Raw genomic sequence first — 475 nt, 5'->3', positions numbered from 1 at the left:
GAGCATCCCTGGCCATCGCCAGGGGGTGCCCCTAGACTCGCTCATCTTCTCAGGTCGAGCCACTCCTGAGCTGAAAATAGAGAATTCCTAGGCAAGCACCATCAATACCGAGGGTAAGAATCTTAGCCAAGAATATTCCTTTTTTAAATTTTTTTAAAAAAAGATTGTTGAGACACTTGTTTTTTTTGGACGCATTGGCGGCGTAAAGTATTAAGCGACAGGGTGGTGCTTCTTCTACGTTGTGGGCGAGTTGGCCATGGCGATGCCTCTGGCCGCTGCACCACCTCGCTGCTCACGACCCCCGCATCATACCTTCGCTCTCTCCGTCTCCCCTCCCCACCTTCACCCACCTTCTTCTTGCTGAACATATGCCCTTAACCTTCACCACTAAGCTTGCATTAGTTTCATGTAGCCTTGTCAGTCGACGCCACTTCCATTCCGTATCACACACACCAGCACACGTAGCTTACCGAAC

Source organism: Dipteris shenzhenensis, chromosome 4, assembly GCF_047967505.1.
Source record: "Dipteris shenzhenensis isolate YYH24624 ecotype China chromosome 4, Dip_SZ_1.0, whole genome shotgun sequence".
Classification (NCBI taxonomy): Eukaryota; Viridiplantae; Streptophyta; class Polypodiopsida; order Gleicheniales; family Dipteridaceae; genus Dipteris; species Dipteris shenzhenensis.
This window is presented reverse-complemented; position numbering follows the sequence as displayed.